Raw genomic sequence first — 10500 nt, 5'->3', positions numbered from 1 at the left:
GGCCTGGGTCACTCAAGTGTCCTCTCACCTCTGAAGGGCTTTTTCTAAGGAGGTCACTGCAGCTTGTCAGGGAGCTCAGTTTGCTGACTAATACTTATGTGAAATTCCTTTCATGTCGACTATGTTGCTGCAGTCTGTTAACTCACTACTGCCTACAATGGTCAGTTTTACAAGCTACTTGACGGAAATTTATCACAGCGTTGTAAAGGTTTAGTGCTGTTAGTGACAACAAAGATGAGGGGATTTGGACAGGCATTCTGTGAGAATCAATGGGGAGCATTAGGAGAACAGGTATTACCCCCAGGGATACAATCCAGAGGATATTTTTGTTTGTCTTCATTCTTGACTATTTGAAACATACTATGACTTTGCCCTCAATTGGAATTTGCCTGGGTGGCAATCTGCCAGTCGAGTGGACTGCACGATTTGTAGATTTGTCTCATTATTTTATTAATGATTTGGTGCCACAAGCATTTAAATCTCAATCTACCCACTGTCACTAAAATAGTGCTTAGAGGTCCAGTTGTGTTGCAAAGGCACAGCAACTGACTATATGACCACTACAAATTGATAACATGTTTCTTTACAGTAATGTACTTTTAAACCAAAGTTTAGTTGGAATTTAGCTGCCTGTAAGTTACTGTCAAATTCACCACAACCCCTTTACAGTGTATGATATTCCATCAATACTAATAAAACAGGTTAATAATTAAAAATGTAAAAACTCTGTATTACCCACGTATAGTATACTGTAGAGTCTGAGAGGGAGTGATTCTTATACATTGGATATGCATGCACAGACTGATATAGAATTTTATTATCAATGTCTATAATTTTCAATTATACCAATCGGTCTGCAATCCAGAGTGTGTAAAGTTCTGGTTTAAATGAAACAGACAGAATTCCCAGCTCACAATAAGTCAAATCAAAGTTTATTCACGAGAGCTCTCCCATTCACATACAAAGATATCCCTTTTATACCATCTTCTAACCTATGTACACACATGCACACTAACATTAGGAGAGCTATCTTCTTCTCCAGAATTCTCACCACAGTTTCTCACTAGCCAGCTGACAGTTCCAGTCCTCCCCAGATAAAGGAAACCTGGAGGGGTACTCCCTGTCCTATCGTACATTCCCAGATTTATAGCCAGGTCGGTTCAACCATAGTTTATGTAATAGCTGTCGCTTTCCTCATCCTCAGATGAGGTGAGGAGAGAAGGATCTTCTGACCAAAATGCGGAGTCTGGGAAATATGCCATCTTTATTTTATAACGAACACCGATGACAACGAAAACAAACACTTTCAAAACTTACAAAATAACAAACGACGTAGAACGGAACCTGAACATAAACTCACATAACAAACGTAAACTCACGGACAGGAACGTTACATCGAAACACACGAACAGCCAAACAGTCCCGTAAGTGAAACACATCGACAACGACGAAGACATCACAGGAGACAATCACCCACAAACACACAGTGATAATGCCCTACCTAAATATGACTCTTGATTAGAGGAAAATGCAAACCACCTGCCTCTAATCAAGAGCCATACCAGGCAAACCGAAACCAACATAGAAACAGGTAACATAGACTGCCCACCCAAAACACATGCCCTGACCAAAAACACATAAAAACTAACATAAATAGGTCAGGACTGTTACAGTACCCCCCCCCCCCCAAGGTGCGAACACCGGGCGCACCAGCACAAAGTCCAGGGGAGGGTCCGGGTGGGCAGTTGACCACGGTGGTGGTTCCGGTTCCGGACGCTGTCCCCATACCACCATAGTCACTCCCCTCTTCTGTCTACCCCTACCACTGACCACCCAAACATTACCTTCCCCTAAATAATCAGCTAGCACCGGAACAAGGGGCAGCACCGGGACAAGGGGTAGCACCGGGACAAGGGGCAGCACAAAAACAAGGGGCAGCACCGGGACAAGGGGCAGCACCGGGACAAGGGGCAGCACCGGGACAAGGGGCAGCACCGGGACAAGGGGCAGCACCGGGACAAGGGGCAGCACCGGGACAAGGGGCAGCACCGGGACAAGGGGCAGCACCGGGACAAGGGGCAGCACCGGGACAAGGGGCAGCACCGGGACAAGGGGCAGATCCCGGCTGAAGGACTCTGGCAGGTCCTGTTTGGACGGCTCTCGACGCTCATGGCAGGCTGACGGCTCTCGACGCTCATGGCAGGCTGACGGCTCTCGACGCTCATGGCAGGCTGACGGCTCTCGACGCTCATGGCAGGCTGACGGCTCTCGACGCTCATGGCAGGCTGACGGCTCTCGACGCTCATGGCAGGCTGACGGCTCTCGACGCTCATGGCAGGCTGACGGCTCTCGACGCTCATGGCAGGCTGACGGCTCTCGACGCTCATGGCAGGCTGACGGCTCTCGACGCTCATGGCAGGCTGACGGCTCTCGACGCTCATGGCAGGCTGACGGCTCTGGCTGCTCATGGCGCTCTGACGGCTCTGGCTGCTCATGGCTCTCTGACGGCTCTGGCTGCTCATGGCTCACTGACGGCTCTGGCTGCTCATGGCTCACTGACGGCTCTGGCTGCTCATGGCTCACTGACGGCTCTGGCTGCTCATGGCTCACTGACGGCTCTGGCTGCTCATGGCTCGCTGACGGCTCTGGCTGCTCATGGCTCGCTGACGGCTCTGGCTGCTCATGGCTCGCTGGCGGCTCTGGCAGATCCTGTCTGGTTAGCGGCTCTGGCAGATCCTGTCTGGTTGGCGGCTCTGGCAGATCCTGTCTGGTTGGCGGCTCTGGCAGATCCTGTCTGGTTGGCGGCTCTGGCAGATCCTGTCTGGTTGGCGGCTCTGGCAGATCCTGTCTGGTTGGCGGCTCTGGCAGATCCTGTCTGGCTGACGGCTCTAGCGGCTCCTGTCTGGCTGATGGCTCTAGCGGCTCCTGTCTGGCTGACGGCTCTGTAGGCTCATGGCAGACGGGCGGCTTTGCAGGCTCATGGCAGACGGGCGGCTTTGCAGGCTCCTGGCAGACGGATGGCTCAGATGGCGCTGGGGAGACGGATGGCTCAGATGGCGCTGAGGAGACAGATGGCTCAGATGGCGCTGGGGAGACGGATGGCTCAGGTGGCGCTGGGGAGACGGATGGCTCAGATGGCGCTGGGGAGACGGATGGCTCTGGCCGGATATGGCGCACTGTAGACCTGGTGCGTGGTGCCGGAACTGGAGGCACCGTGCTAATGATAAGCACCTTCCTACTAGTGCGGGGAGCAGAGACAGGGCACACTGAACTCTCAAAGCGTACTCTATACCTGGTGCGTGGTACCGGCACTGGTGGCACCTGGCTGAGGGCACGCACCTCAGGACTAGTACGGGGAGAAGTGACAGTGTGTACAGGACTTGGGAGACGCACAGGTGGCTTAGTGCGTGGGGCCGGAACTGGAGGCACCGAACTGGATACACGCACTATAGGGAGAGTGCGTGGAGGAGGAACAGGGCTCTGGAAATGCACTGGTAGCCTAGTGCGTAATATAGGCACTGTAGGTACTAGGCTGGGGCGGGGAGGTGGCGCCGGAAATACCGGACCGTGCAGGCGTACTGGCTCTCTTGAGCATTGAGCCTGCCCAACCTTACCTGGTTGAATGCTCCCGGTCGCCCTGCCAGTGCGGCGAGGTGGAATAGCCCGCACTGGGCTATGCAGGCGAACCGGGAAAACCATGCGTAAGGCAGGTGCCATGTATACCGGCCCGAGGAGACGCACTGGAGACCAGACGCGACCAGACGCCGGCCTCATGACACCTGGCTCAATGCCCAATCTAGCCCTACCAGTGCGGGGAGGTGGAATAACCCGCACTGGGCTATGCACACGTACAGGAGACACCGTGCGCTCTACTGCGTAACACGGTGTCTGCCCGTACTCCCGCTCTCCACGGTTAGCCTGGGAAGTGGGCGCAGGTCTCCTACCTGCCCTTGGCCCACAACCCCTTAGCCCCCCCCCAAGAAATTTTTGGGAGTTACTCACGGGCTTTTCGGGCTTCCGTGCAAGACGTGTCCCCTCATAATTCCGGTTACGAGCTTGAATCTCAGGCTTCCATCCACGTCTCCTAGCTGCCTCCTCATACCAGCGCTCCTGGGCTGTGGCTGCCTCACTCTTCTCACGAGAGCAGCGATTACCTCCAGTTTGCGCCCAGGGTCCTCTACCAGACAGGATCTCCTCCCAAATCCAAAAGTCCTTGTTGCTCCGTCGAGCATTTTTCCCATACCGCTTGGTCTCTGTATTTTGGTGGGTGATTCTGTAATAGCTGTCGCTTTCCTCATCCTCAGATGAGGTGAGGAGAGAAGGATCTTCTGACCAAAATGCGGAGTCTGGGAAATATGCCATCTTTATTTTATAACGAACACCGATGACAACGAAAACAAACACTTTCAAAACTTACAAAATAACAAACGACGTAGAACGGAACCTGAACATAAACTCACATAACAAACGGTGATAATGCCCTACCTAAATATGACTCTTGATTAGAGGAAAATGCAAACCACCTGCCTCTAATCAAGAGCCATACCAGGCAAACCGAAACCAACATAGAAACAGGTAACATAGACTGCCCACCCAAAACACATGCCCTGACCAAAAACACATAAAAACTAACATAAATAGGTCAGGACTGTTACAGTTTAATTGTTTCTAGGTGTTTTCTTAGGCACACACACATTTCTCTCTCTCCCAGTCTAACCTAGTTGGACTTATGTTTAATATTTTTAATTACTCCTTTTCCATGCTACATAATCTCTAATCCCTACTAGTTAAGTTTCCGGGTAGAATTATTTAATCATTTATCTTGAACCTTATAAATTATTTTATCAGACACAACCAATAAACACAGACTTTACAAACATAAAGTAATTTCCTGTCAGTGACAGATTCGGTTACAATCACCATGGAGACAACATAGAGTATACTGAGTTCCTCAGTAGATAACAGAGGAAATGTTCCCCCAAAGAGCTGGGATAAGTAGGAATTCACACTGGGCAATATAATATGATTTTGATCATGTGCACTGCATGAAACACATTTTACGAGTTGTTCATTCAAATATTCACTTTATTTTAATGCCACATATAAATTTAACAGTTTTGGCATTGGTGGGACGAAGATTACAATAATATGTGTTTGAGTGTATGCCCTATTCTGTATGCGCTATGATGTAGAATATTTTTGATTATAAACTGGGTGGTTCGAGCCCTGAATGCTGATTGGCTGAAAGCCATGGTATATCAGACCGTATACCATGGGTATGACAAAACATTTATTTTACGGTTCTGATTACATTCGTAACCAGTTTATAATAGCAATAAGGCACCTCAGGTGTTTGTGATATATGGCCAATATTCCATGGCTATATTAGCCATATATCACAAACCATCAACAAAACATCTTCAGCTCTGGGTATAAGTGACATAAGCGGTTACTTAGGACCCCTGGCCCCTGGACGGTGTGGCTTCGTGACAATGATCAAGAGCAGTTGCTAACCAATTTTGTCAGCTCCAACGCAGTTACACCTGCGACACCACCAAAACATCAGTTATGCGGGTGTTGGCTATCGCTGGTCAACGTTTGATTTGATTGAATCTAGTCCTTAGAATAGTAGAATACACAAGGCGCAATTTCTAAATTTGGTTGTTCATCAGCGATTTTCCTTTTGTTATGTCAGTCACTGACAGTCGTTCAATTAGCCCATGTCAGCTCACATTTTTTAGACTGGTAAGTTATTCTAGCTAGCTATCTAAACTTGTAGTAATCATGGCTGAATTACCAACCGGGCATGATGGTGACATACCAGGGGCCCCCCTGACAATCCAGGGGGCCCCTACAGATTTTTTTTGGTTAGTCTCATTCAGATATCATAATGGCATAAATCATTTAAAGGAAATTAGCTTTAACTCTTGTGTGGTGTTCATGTCTGTGGGACCCATTTTCAATGATTACTAAAAGAAAAATGATACAATTAATTATTTTGCCAACCTGAACCTCATTGGCCGTGGCTCATTTTCTGTGAAGAACATGTAAAAGAACACATTTTCTTTGAGTGCACACTGTGCACCCCCCTACACATTTATATTACATATGTGGTGTTCGGGTCAACTGGACCCGAGGGTAACTGTGGAAAAGTGTGTGTGTGTGGGTGAAAACAAGTAAAAATGTCTTCACTCTGTCTTCCTCCTCCCTTGGCCTGCTGTTTCAACATAGCACCAAGCACCTGTCTTCCTGTCTTTTCTTGCACACTTTACCCTTTGTAGTGTGAAAAACTACAAATGTCTTGCGGTAACCTGCACAATGTTATTACAATACATTATTTTCGATACATTGAAAAAAAAAGAAGTATTTTCCCACACTCTACCCCAACCAGGTGCAAATTGGAGGAGGGACACAAGAAATAAATAGCTCCTTACATCAATTAATCAGTATGGCAAAAATAATCTCTGCTCAAATGATGATCTGGGCTGCCTGTGATGCTGCTTCATCGCAAACTCAGCAAAAAAAGAAATGTCCTCTCAATGTCAACTGCATTTATTTTCAGCAAACTTAACATGTGTAAATATTTGTATGAACATAACAAGATTCAATAACTGAGACATAAACTAAACAAGTTCCACAGACATGTGACTAACAGAAATGGAATCATGTGTTCCTGAACAAAGGGGGGGTCAAAATCAAAAGTAACAGTCAGTGTGGCCAGCAGCTGCATTAAGTACGGAATCTCCTCCTCATGGACGGCACCAGATTTGCCAGTTCTTGCTGTGAGATGTTACCCCACTCTTCCACCAAGGCACCTGCAAGTTCCCAGACATTTCTGGGGGGAATGGCCCTAGCCCTCACCCTCCGATCCAACAGGTCCCAGACGTGCTCAATGGGATTGAGATCTGGGCTCTTCTCTGGCCATGGCAGAACACTGACATTCATGTCTTGCAGGAAATCATGCACAGAACGAGCAGTATGGCTGGTGGCATTGTCATGCTGGAGGGTCATGTCAGGATGAGCCTGCAGGAAGGGTACCACATGAGAGAGGAGGATGGCTTCCCTGTAATGCACAGCGTTGAGATTGCCTGCAATGACAACAAGCTCAGTTCGATGATGCTGTGACACACTACCCCAGACCATGACGAACCCTCCACCTCCATTCATCACCCCTGGTGAGACAAAACCGCCACTTGTCAGTGAAGAGCACATTTTGCCAGTCCTGTCTGGTCCAGCGACGGTGGGTTTGTGCCCATAGGCGACGTTGTTGCTGGTTATGTCTGGTGAAGACCTGCCGTACAACAGGCCTACAAGCCCTCAGTCCAGCTTCTTTCAGCCTATTGCGGACAGTCAGCACTGATGGAGGGATTGTGCGTTCCTGGTGTAACTCGGGCAGTTGTTGTTGCCATCCTGTGCCTGTCCCGCAGGTGTGATGTTCGGATGCACCGATCCTGTGCAGGTGTTGTTACAGGTCGTCTGCCACTGCGAGGACGACCAGCTGTTCATCTTGTCTCCCTGTAGCGCTGTCTTAGGCGTCTCACAGTACGCACATTGCAATTTATTGCCCTGGCCACATCTGCAGTCCTCATGCCTCCTTGCAGCATGCTTAAGGCACGTTCACACAGATGAGCAGGGACCCTGGGCATCTTTCTTTTGGTGTTTTTCAGAGTCAGTAGAAAGGCCTCTTTAGTGTCCTAAGTTTTCATAACTGTGACCTTAATTGCCTACCATCTGTAAGCTGTTAGTGTCTTAACGACCGTTCCACAGCTGCATGTTCATTAACTGTTTATGGTTCATTGAACAAGCATGGGAAACAGTGTTTAAACCCTTTACAATGAAGTTCTGTGAAGTTATTTGGATTTTTACAAATTATATTCGAAAGACATGGTCCTGAAAAAGGGACGTTTCTTTTTCTGCTGAGTTTATGTGAGTGAGATGTTAGTAAAATTCCTGAACTACGTGTATTCATCATTCTAGATTGCTGCCGGTAGTAACAAGAAGAAGCGCAGCAATGTGTGTGGACCCAAGAAGAACAGGAAGACACAGTACACATGCATCAAGTGCAAGAAATACATTTGTAACAAACACACAGTTAAACTCTGTCCCTCATTTTGTTAACAAAAATCACATGTCATTTAAAAAAACGAATAGCGATTTTATTGATACATGTTATCTAGCAGAGGTAAATAGCAAACATTAACCATGTATGCTGTCTTTATTGCTTGTAACTGATATAAATCAATATCTAAGTATTAAGTATTTTTACGTAAATTGTTATGGCTATATTGTTTTAAAAACCCAATAATGTTGTGGGTCCATCAGACCCGTGGACATTGGGTGAACAACAAAAACACCACACAAGTGTTAAAACTGCAAAGATTTCTTTCCACCGTATGGCAAAAGGGAGCCCAAAGCAATCTTCAAGCAATGTTGTGAATAAGCCTGTACATTAGTTTCATACAAATTATCCAGCTGGCAATATTTCCATCTATTACACAGCTATTGTCTTGTGTTCCTGTCCAAGAATCCAATTAATAAGCACTCGTGAATGTATTAGTCAATGACTTCAGTTGAATTTGTTTTATTCAACTAACCATAATGCATTTTCATTATAAGCATCTCCCTTCCCTTAACGAGATAGTGATACGTACAGTAGGATGTAGTAAAATATCTTTATCATCTCTGTCGTAGTGTTTGCTGTCATTAAATGTGAAGTTCAAATCAATTCTCTATGTGTAATTATTCTGTAATTCAACAAATTATTTCTGAATGTCACAACCCTTCGATATCTGCACGAACCCTAGCATCAAATCATGAATCAGCGATATACAAATTGGCTCAATTATTTATTTACTAACTAACTAATCAATCACAGAATTACATAAACACACACACACAATAGGTCATACATTGGTTACTAACATGATACAAATAAGAAGTCCCTAGTGGACGATACCGATATAACAGCTCGGTGCACAAAGAGCGGGAAAGAGCGGGAAACTCAGACTGGACCCACTGTAATACAGTTCATAACGTTCATCGTAAATATGGATATTTAGCACCCTAACAACTGCTCATTGGGATTTAAGAAAAGCAATGGCCATATTTACGTGTATGCCTTTGTTGTCCCTCTGTGATCGCCGGTCCATCTGCTGGATAGATTGTCGACAGAAAGTCTCTGGTTTGTCCACCAGAGATCAAAGTCTTCCGTAGTTGTAGGTTGTTATAATGGATAAGTCAGAGTACCATTTGGTCGTTCGACCGGTTGCGTTTACCAGACTAAAGTACTTATACAGCTGCAGCCTGAATAATTGTTCTCTAGTTTTTAGATTTCTTAGCCATTTCAACATGGGAATGATCACGTTCTCTGGTCTTGTCCTTTGGTAGAGTTGCCAACCATTTCAACATATAGCAATAGCTTTCATGTTTTCTGGTCTCTAGAGTAGTTTGAACAACTTCACACACCAGCCTCACCCGGCATGTTTTGGTCTAGAAGTATAGCCATTTCAACATGAGGACCCTGTCCCGGCGTTACCTTGACTATATTTAAATCGCCAACCATTTTAACATGTAGCGCCAGCTGCATGTTTTCTGATCTAATGTAAATTTTGTCGGGAGTCCTTTATAAGCACTCGCCTTGGAGGGCGTTTCCATGACGTTTGGGTATAATGTCTGTGCTCACGGGGGCGTGGCCACTGACTAGTTAAAACTTTATATGAAAAACCATACTCTCATTTAGCTGGCAAACATCACATTTAATCTTTTCAAAAATAGTCAAACTTAATCATTCATTTTATACAACATTCAGGTGCAAACCCCATACTTGAGAAGTGTATACAAACAAATAAACAGTAATGTGTGTCTCCTGTCCCCAAATGAAACAAACTCGACATGACTGCTCCTAAAGTGTCCAAGGACCACTCCAACTGGTTGGAATACAGAAATATTGTTACATTATTCAACCTTTTGAGGTTACCGTACTACAAAGTCTTTCTCTGTGGTAACAAAGGGATTCACAGCTTTCATTTTGGCAGAGTGGGGAAGGGACTTTCGGTATTTACGACTGTCATAAACCTGTGGTGAGAGAGAGAGGGGGGGGGGGGGGGTATGATCCTCACCCAAAAAGGGCGCATAGTGCCATCTCTCTCTTCATGTTCTCCATGGTTGAAAGAAAAGGGAAAGTCTTCTCCTCAATAAGATGAGATAATCTCAATGTAAATCTGTGCTACCTACTTGTTCCTCCAGATAGGATTGGCCGGGATTTAAGAGAAGGTGATTCATTATATAATCAAACGGTGACTACGCTACTTTGCTGGGCCCAGTGTGTCTGTAGTCCTTCAGAACCACACATCCATGCTGATTCCCCTTGTGATATTTCTGACTGAAAGCTCTTACTGTTACAACATAACAAACAAGAATACTGAATGAATGCACCCAAATATTTTCAGCCAAAGGAGCAACAAAGGCTACACTTAATCTGCCAGACACAATCATAATAAT

Source organism: Salvelinus fontinalis, chromosome 1 (assembly GCF_029448725.1).
Source record: "Salvelinus fontinalis isolate EN_2023a chromosome 1, ASM2944872v1, whole genome shotgun sequence".
Taxonomy (NCBI): Eukaryota; Metazoa; Chordata; class Actinopteri; order Salmoniformes; family Salmonidae; genus Salvelinus; species Salvelinus fontinalis.
The sequence above is the reverse complement of the archived record's forward strand: the minus strand, read 5'-3'. Positions refer to the sequence as shown.